The sequence below is a fragment of the Nomascus leucogenys genome, unplaced genomic scaffold, assembly GCF_006542625.1.
Source record: "Nomascus leucogenys isolate Asia unplaced genomic scaffold, Asia_NLE_v1 000643F_141036_qpd_obj, whole genome shotgun sequence".
Taxonomy (NCBI): Eukaryota; Metazoa; Chordata; class Mammalia; order Primates; family Hylobatidae; genus Nomascus; species Nomascus leucogenys.
Window position 1 is genome coordinate 9887 of NW_022096436.1, and position 9886 is coordinate 19772.

Genomic DNA, 9886 nt, shown 5'->3' on the forward strand with positions numbered 1-9886 from the left:
AACTTTTTAAGAATAACAAAAGTGATATTAATTGTAAAAATGCTGAAGTGACATGAATTTATGCAGTGCATATGTATTTTTTATTTTACCAATGAGATGGGAGAAATGCTGTCTTATATTTTAACATACATTTTGGCCATTACACAGATGAAGCAACTTTTCATTTGTTAATACATAATGCATACTTTTTCTTCTGTGAAATTCCTCTTTATATTCTTTGCTCATTTTCCCACTGGGATTTTCAAGTTCTTTATTATTTGATAATCTCTATACATTCTGAATATCCATTTTTTGTTATATATACCATGTAAATATTTTCTTCTAATTTGTTATTTGTCTTTTAATGGTATTTATCAATTGTTTGCTAAAAATGAGTTTGTTTAGTTAGTAAAATTTGTCTGTCTTTTACTTCATGATATTTGTATTTCATGTCATGAGGAAAAGGCATGAATATTTTAAAAACTTCCTTGTAGTATTAATTTTATTTTTTATTTCATTCTTTATTTGAAATTTATTGTTTCTTCAAATTCCAAATATAACCAACTTTCTCAAAGCAATGCTTCTTTCTACTGATTTCAAATGTTACATTTGTCTTCTTTGAAGTTCTTGTCTATTTGATACCTGACTGTCACACTACTGCTGTGGATGTGCTTCATACCATCACAGTACTGCTGGGTTATAAGATTATCTGATAGCCTATAGAAGCAGACCTCTACTCACTGTCGTTCTTTTTTCTTTTGGAGAATAAAGTTAGCTATATTTATCTGGGTTCTCAATTTTTTTTTTTTTCTTTTTGAGATGAAGCTTTGCTCTCTCACCCAGGCTAGAGTGCAGTGGCGTGATCTTGGCTCACTGCAACCTCTGCCTCCTGGGTTCAGTTGATTCTCATGTCTCAGCCTCCTGAGTAGCCAAGATTACAGGCATCCATCACCACACCTGGCTAATTTTTTTATTTTTAGTAGAGACAGGGCTTCACCATCTTGGCCAGGCTGGTCTTGAACTCCTGACCTCGTGTTGCAACCACCTCTGATTCCCAAAGTCCTGGGATTACAGGCGTGAGCCACCGCACCTAGCCGGGTTCTCAGTTTTGTATAAACTTTAAAGTAGATTATCAAATCACATACCAATTACCGTCTGATTGAAATTTCAATGTTTTTATATATAAGTTTCAAGACTAAAGCCATTTCTATTCTTTCAGCACTTCAGATGTTTATCTTTCAATTCAAAATGTATTCTAAATTTTATTTTGATGTTTCTTTGTGAATTATTTAGAAGTTTGTTGTTTGATTTCCAAACACTTGTGTGTTTGCTAAGTATCTTATTGATATTCATTCTTTTCTTTTTTAATTTATATTTTAGGTTCAGGGGGTACATGTGCAGCTTTGCTATGTAGGTAAATTGCATGTTGCTGGGGTTTCATGGAAAAAATAATTTAGTCACTGAGGTAGTGAGCATAGTACCTGATAGGCATAAGTAATTTTTCAATCCTCATCAATTTTCCACCCTCTACCCTCACACAGGCCCTGGTATCTATTGGTCCCTGTTTTGGACTATGTGGAGCCAATGTTTATTTCTCATTTATAGGTGATAATACATACTTTCTTTTTCTGTTTTTGTGTTAATTTGCTTCATTTGTGGGATGTAGCCTCCAGCTACATCCATTTTGTTGCAAAAGCCATAATTTTATTTTTTTTTGTTGCTACGCAGTATTTCATGGTTTATATGTACCATTTTTTTTTCTTTTTGGGATAGAGTCTCACTCTGACACCCAGGCTGGGGTGCTGTGGCATAATCTGGGCCCACTGCAACCTTTGCCTCCCAGGTTCAAGCTATTCTGCCACCTCAGCTTCCCAAGCTGGGTCTACAGGCATGCACCACCACGCCTGGCTAATTTTTGTATTTTTAGTAGAGATGGTGTTTCACCATGTTGGCCAGGCTTTTCTCAAATTCCTAATATCAAATGATCCACCCATCTCGGCCTCCCAAAGTGCTGGGAATACAGGCATGAGTAACCACGTCAGGCGGTACACATTTTTTTTTTCTAGTCCACCACTGATGAGCCTCTAGGTTGGTTCCATGTTTTTGCTACTGTGAATAGTGCTGTGATAATCATACAAGTACATGTGTCATTTGGTAGAACAATTTATATTTCTTTATGTATGTACCCAGTAATGAGATTGCTGCACCAAATGGTAGTTCTGTTTAAGTTTTTTGAGAAATCTTCAAACTGCTTTATACAATGGCTGAATTAATTTACATTCCCAACAGAAGTGTATAAGATTTCCCTTTTCTCTGCAACCTCAGCAACATCTGTTATTTTCTGACTTTTTATTAGTAGCCATTGTGATTGCTATGAAATGGTATCTCATTGTGGTTTTCATTTGCGTTTCTCTAACGATTAGTGATTTTTAAAATGGAGCATTTTTTCATATTCTTGTTGACAGCACGTATGTCTTTTTTGAGAAGTGTCTGTTCTTGTCCTTTGCCCATTTTTCAATGAGGTTGTTTAGTTTTTGCTTAAAAATTTTTTTTAGTTCCTTACAGGTTCTGGATATGAGACCTTTGTCAGATCCATAGTTTGCAAATATTGTCTCCCATTTTGTTGGTTGTCTGTTTACTCTGCTGATAGTTTCTTTTGTTGAACATAATCTCCTTAGTATACTTAGGTCCCACTTGTCTATTTATGTTTTTGTTGCAATAACTATTGGAAACTTGATCATAAAATCCTTGTTTTTTTAAATTTTATTATTATACTTTAGGTTTTAGGGTACATGTGCACAATGTGCAGGTTTGTTACATATGTATTCATCTGCTGTGTTGGTTTGCTGCACCCATTAACTCGTCATTTAGCATTAGGTATATCTCCTAATGCTGTCCCTCCCCACTCCCCCCAACCCACAACAGTCTCCGGAGTGTGATGTTCCCCTTCCTGTGTCCATGTGTTCTCTTTGTTCAATTCCCACCTATGAGTGAGAACATGCAGTGTTTGGTTTTTTGTCCTTGCAATAGTTTACTGAGAATGATGTTTTCCAGTTTCATCCATGTCCCTACAAAGGACATGAACTCATCATTTTTTTATGGCTGCATAGTATTCCATGGTGTATATGTGCCACATTTTCTTAATCCAGTCTATTGTTGTTGGACATTTGGGTTGATTCCAAGTCTTTGCTATTGTGAATAGTGCTGCAATAAACATACGTGTGCCTGTGACTTTATAGCAGCATGATTCATAGTCCTTTGGGTATATACCCAGTAATGGGATGGCTGGGTCAAATGGTATTTCTAGTTCTAGATCCCTGAGGAATCACCACACTGACTTCCACAATGGTTGAACTAGTTTACAGTCCCACCAACAGTGTAAAAGTGTTCCTATTTCTCCACATCCTCTCCAGCACCTGTTGTTTCCTGACTTTTTAATGATGGCCATTCTAACTGGTGTGAGCTGGTATCTCATTGTGGTTTTGATTTGCATTTCTCTGATGGCCAGTGATGATGAGCATTTTTGCATGTGTTTTTTGGCTGCATATATGTCTTCTTTTGAGAAGTGTCTGTTCATGTCCTTTGCCCACTTTTTGATGGGGTTGTTTGTTTTTTTCTTATAATTTGTTTGAGTTCATTGTAGATTCTGGATATTAGCCCTTTGTCAGATGAGTAGGTTGTGTTATTGCCTATGTCTAGAATATTATGTTCTGGGCTTTTGTCTAGGGTTTTTATAGTTTTAGGTTTTACCTATAGGTCTTTAATCCATCTTAAGTTGACTTTTTTAATGTGTTGGAAAGAAGTTGTCCATTTTAAATCTTCTGAATATGGCTAACCAGTTATCCTAGTACCATTCACTGAATAGGGAGTCCGTTCCCATTGCTTCTAATTATAGACTTTGTCAAAGATCAGATGGTTGTAGGAGTGCAGCCTACAACCTTCTCTAATCTGTTCCATTGGCTTTTGTGTCATGGTTTTTGTACCAGATCTATGATGTTTTGCTTACTATATCCTTGGAGTATAGTTTGTGAACCCCCAAAATCTGACACAGGTCTCAGTTAATTTACAAAGTTGACATTGCCCAGCTAGCCATATGTAGAAAGCTGAAACTGGATCCCTTCCTTACACCTTATACAAAAACTAATTCAAGTTGGATTAAAGACTTAAATGTTAGACCCCAAACCATAAAAACCCTAGAAGAAAACCTAGGCAATACCATTCAGGACATAGGCATGGGCAAGGACTTCATGTCTAAAAACACCAAAAGCAATGGCAACAAAAGTCAAAATTGGCAAATGGGATCTAATTAAAGAGATTCTGCACAGCAAAAGAAACCACCATCAGAGTGAACGGGCAACCTACAGAATGGGAGGAAATTTTTGCAATCTACTCATCTGACAAAAGGCTAATATCCAGAATCTATAATGAACTCAAATTTACCAGAAAAAAACAACCCCATCAACAAGTGGGCGAAGGATATGAACAGACACTTCTCAAAAGAAGACATTTATGCAGCCAAAAGACACATGAAAAAATGTTCATCATCACTGGCCGTCAGAGAAATGCAAATCAAAACCACAATGAGATACCAGCTCACACCAGTTAGAATGGCCATCATTAAAAAGTCAGGAAACAACAGGTGCTGGAGAGGATGTGGAGAAATAGGAACACTTTTACACTGTTGGTGGAACTGTAAACTAGTTCAACCATTGTGGAAGTCAGTGTGGTGATTCCTCAGGGATCTAGAACTAGAAATACCATTTCACCCAGCCATCCCCTTACTGGGTATATACCCAAAGGATTATAAATCGTGCTGTGAAAAAGACACATGCACATGTATGTTCATTGCAGCACTATTCACAATAGCCAAGACTTGGAACCAACCCAAATGTCCAACAACGATAGACTAGATTAAGAAAATGTGGCACATATACACCATGGAATACTATGCAGCCATAAAATTGATGAGTTCATGTCCTTTATAGGGACATGGATGAAGCTGGAAACCATCATTCTCAGCAAACTATCGTGAGGACAAAAAACCAAACACCACATGTTCTCACTCATAGGTGGGAATTGAACAAAGAGAACACTTGGACACAGGAAGGAGAACATCACACATTGGGTCTGTTGTGGGTGGGGGGAGGGGGGAGGGATAGCATTAGGAGATATACCTAATGTAAATGATGAGTTAATGGGTGCAGCACACCAACATGGCACATGTATACATATGTAACAAACCTGCATGTTGTGCACATGTACCCTAGAACTTAAAGTGTAATAAAAAAAAAAAAAAATATATATATATATAAATGGCCGGTCAGGAAAAAAATTAGGAAGTAGAATTCAACAACACAGCAAAAAGATTATACATCATGATTAAGTGGGAATTATCTCTGGCATGCAAGGCTGGTTTAACATATGTAAATCATCAATGTGATATATCACCTTAACAAAATGAAAGATAAAACCATATGGTCACCTGAATTGATGCAGAAAAAGCATTTAACAAAGTTTAGCAACATTTCTTGATAAAACCTCTTAATAGTTTACGTATAAAAGGAAAGTTCCTCAACATAATAAAGACCATTTATGAGAAACCCATGGCCTACATCATAGTCAGTGGGGAACAACTGAAAGCTTTTCTACTAAGATTGAGTACAAGATAGGGATGCCTAGTCTCATCACTTTTATTCAACATAGTACTTGCAAGAGCAATCTGACGAGAAAAAAAAGCAACTAAATTAAAGAGTAAAATTATCTCTGTTTGCAGATGACAAGACCTTTTATGTAAAAAACTCCAAACGTTCCACAAAAAACTCTGAGAACTACTAAATCAACTCAGTTAAGCTGCAAAGTATAAACTCAACATATAAAAATCAGTTGCATTTCTATATACAAATAACCTAGCTGACAAAGAAATCAAGAAAACAATCTCACAATAGCATCAAAGAAAAACATATACTTAGGAATGAATTTAAACAAGAAGATGGAAGATGTGTACACTTGAAAACCATAAAACATTGATGAAAGAAATTTAGACATGAACAAATGAAAAGATATCCTATGTTTATGGATCAGAAGAGTTAATATTGTTAAAATGTTCACACTACCCAAAGCAAATATACAGATTTAGTACAATGCTCATCAAAGTTCTGACGGCATTCTTCACAGAACAGAGAAAAACAGTGCTGGCCAGGCGTTGCGGTTCATGCCTGTAATCCCAGCACTTTGGGAGGCCAAGGCAGGTGGATCACGAGGTCAGGAGTTGGAGACCAGCCTGGCCAACATAGTGAAACCCTGTCTCTACTAAAACTATGAAAATTAGCCAGATATAGTGGCATGTGCCTGTAGTCCCAGCTACTCGGGGGCTGAGGCAGGAGAATTGCTTGAATCCGGGAAGTGGAAGTTGCAGTGAGCCAAGATTGTGCCACTGCACTCCAACTTGGGCAACAGAGTGAGACTTCATCTCAAAAAAAAAAAAAAACAAAAAAAACCCAAAATCCTGAAACTCATATGGAACCACAAAAAACCCCAAATAGCCAACAGATTACTGTGAAAGAAAAAGTTGGAGGCACCACACCTCTTGATTTAAAATTGTATTACAAAGCTATAGTAATCAAAACAGTATGATACTGGCTTAAAAACAAAAAATATAAACCAATGGAACGGAACAGAGACCTTTGAAATAAATCCAAACATATACTGTCAACTAATTTTTGACAAGGGCAAACAAGACAACACAATGGAAAGAAAAATAGTCTCTTCAATAATAGTGCTGGTAAAACTGGATTTTCACATGCAAAAGTATAAAAATGGACCCTGATCATACACCATACACAAAAATAATCTCAAAACAGATACAAGACCCAAGACCCAAATAAAACCTGAAACTGTAAAACTCCTAGAAGAGAACATATGGGGAAAGCCTCTTGACATTGGCCTTAGCAATTATTTTTTGGATATCACACCACAAGCCAGGCTACAAATGGAAACAAACAAGGAGGACTGCATGAAACTAAAAAGCTTCTGCACAGCAAAGGAAACAATGAACAAAATGAAAAGAGAACCTACAGACTGGAAGAAATATTTGCAGATCACATATCTGATAAAGTGTTAATGTCCAAAAATCAGTAAAGAACTCTTTTAATAACAGAAAAACAACCCAGTTGAAAAATGAGCCAAATAGGAAATGACCAATAGCAAATGGGGAGATGTACATTAAAAAAATACAAAGTAGCAGACATATAGGATGATCAAGTTAGAGATCTGATGTACATCATGAGGGCTATAGTTAATAAAAATGTATTGTCTTTGGGATTTTTGTTAAATAAGTAGATTTTAGCTGTTCCTGTCACACACAAAAAATGTAACTATGTGAGATGGTAGACATGTTAATTTGCTTCACTACAGTAACCAGTTTACTGTCTGTATGTATCCTTAAGGTCATGTGGTCAACCTCAAATATATAAAATAAAATTTAAAGAAGAAAAGTTTGTCTTCAATCAAGAAAGAACCACTATTACCATTTTTTGGTATTCCATTCCAAAATATTCCATGAATATACACTCGTTCAATCAAATTTAATGTTAGACTTTATGCTTGAACATTCAAAGCACTTAAGAAATTATAGAAAAGTGTGTGACTCCCTGTCTGCAGAGCACAGGCTGCATCTCCACTAACACACACACCACCAGTACTTTATACAGACTCCTTGTTCACCTTTAGTCTGATGCCGTGGGTGAGCCTGAGTTGTCCTGTGGTCTGCATTCCTGACCAGGTGTCTTTCTCACCCACTGGTTTCAACAAAGATGTTACTGGGTTATAGAAGGCTGGGATGGAAACAGGATACCAAGTTCACATGAAGACAGGATCTGAAAAGAGAGGTAATTTACTTTAACATTTTCAAAAGAAGATTTATATCCATATTGCGAAGAAACAAAGAACAAAACCTTCACTCCAAACTTCTCTACCTGGTTGCAAAGTATTTGAAGGGAAAGCTCACTAAAGAAGCTAGTCTCATAGATCCCAGAACTGTTACTGGGTGTGGCCAGGGGGCTGCAGACACAAGGCGAATGGGCACACCACATAAGACTGGGAGATCTAAGGCTGGAGCTGCCCAACTCTCTAGAGACCTGACTCCAGCCTCTCGTCACACTGGCTAGAAGTCAAGCACGAATGGTAACACCCTGCCCTGAACACTACTCAAGACACTCACTGCTCATTAGCAGCTTATACTCAAAGCTGGCCTGGAAGGCTCCTTCTGGAGCCTGGAGCGCTTTCTTGATCTGCTGCCTTATCTCGCTGACAGTTTGAATCACAGCACCTTCAAATTTGGCCACTTCCAAGGCAGAATTAAACATTCCCTACGGGTATAGCAAGATAAAAACACACACACAAAATCATATACTTTATGCTTTACTTCTTACCTCAAACGTACATCCTTGGCTAAAGAACAAAAACAACTCACTGAAAGGTGATAAAATAATCAAAATGTATTTGCCCCTGAAAAGTGGAATTACTACTACAAAAAGAATATAACTCTTTCATTTTACCTGTTGAGTATCCCTTATCCAAAATGCATGGAACCAGAAGTATTTTGGATTTGGGGTTTTTTCAGATATTGGAATATTTGCATTATACTTACCAGTTGAGCATACCTATTCTCCTTTGCAACAGAGTGCTAATATTCTCTTCTGTCTTTTTTGTTTTGTATGGTAGTCTATTTCCATCTTCTTCTGGAAGTTAACATCTATGCCAGCAACAGTTCTCTAAATTTGTCCCATTTTTCATGTTTCCTTCTTCAAAGATCTCTTGAGATTTTTGGTTTCTGTGCCCCACTTAATTTTTCTTTAGAATCTTTAGCTAGCTGTCCAGTCCCAAGAAACCCATCAAACTTCACATGTCTTTACTGACAAATGGACGTTGCATTTCTCATTGATTTCACTGATCTCTGGGGAGGCATGCTCCATGAAGGCTGCACTTTTATTTCCAGTGAAAAAGGCACAGTTAGGCAATATGGGAAAGGCATTTCTGAATTTCAGGACCAGTCCTAAAATTGAGTTTCGGTCAGTTCTCTCTAGAGAATATTCTATTTTATTTACAAAGCAAAATTATTTTATTCCTTACAATAATATCAGAGACAGTTTCGCTACTATTTACATTCAGTCTTTTGCCCTAAGTCAAATAATCAACTGTGGGAGGAGGTGATCTTTGAAATAAATTTATTCTGTACCCTATGGACAGACACAAATTCTTTGGAGGCCTTTAGTTATGTCTCCCTAAGAACTATGAGGGAAGATAATAGGCAACTGACTTCAAAAAATTTTGTTCTATTTTTTTGAAAACTCGACTCATTTATGCTCTCCAGTGTCTTATCTCCATACTGTTCTGTGTTTTACTTCTGAATCAATATTCCCTCCCTCCCAAATATTTTCAGTGTGACTTCTGGAAACCTCATTAGAGGACATCGACTCCATTTCTTTGCTTTAATTAAAATTCAGCTATCTCTATGGGGACATTGCTTCCCTTGACATGTGCTCCACTGAAGGCTAGTCATTTTCCCAAAGGCTAAGGTGTCATAGAATTTATTTAATAGAAGTGGGTTGGCATAATTTTAGCTCCATATTTCCTATTCCCAACCACTATTCCTCTATTTTAATACAAAAGCCCCTTCTTTACTGTCTATCCATCTAACTATAATGTCTTCTGACTATAATGTCTTCTAACAACTGCCACATTTATTCCAGAACTTCCTTTCCACCCAAGCAACATGATTTTCTCATTTGGCCTCCCTTTCACACTCATGTGGTTGGCTCATCTAACACCTTAACCTCATAGGTTCTTTGTTTCCTCAGCTCTGAGACTTTTTCTTGAATTCAGCTTTCCACTGCCTACGTCTTAGACA